Genomic DNA, 396 nt, shown 5'->3' on the forward strand with positions numbered 1-396 from the left:
TATATATGTGGTTTATTTAAAAAAATTTAAGAAATAAATATTATTATGTGGTTTAAAAAATAAAAAAATTATATATATGCAGTTTTTATAAAGTTGAAAATTAATATTAAAATTTACTTTTATTTAAAATTATATTAATTTTGAAAAAATTAAGATTAAGATGTATGGATAAATTTTAGATTATGTTTTGTGCAAATTAATTAATATGCATGATAAGATGATTAGGTGAATAAATTTGTATGTATATAATAATTGGATAGATCATATATATAGCATGATGTGTTTGTATAACATTAATTATAAACATATTTTTTGGAACACAAATTTGATAACAATGTAACTCTAACTCCTTATCATTCTAATGAACTTAAAGAACTATTTTTTGATACATTTTAA

This window comes from Arachis ipaensis, chromosome B08 (genome assembly GCF_000816755.2).
Source record: "Arachis ipaensis cultivar K30076 chromosome B08, Araip1.1, whole genome shotgun sequence".
Lineage (NCBI taxonomy): Eukaryota > Viridiplantae > Streptophyta > Magnoliopsida > Fabales > Fabaceae > Arachis > Arachis ipaensis.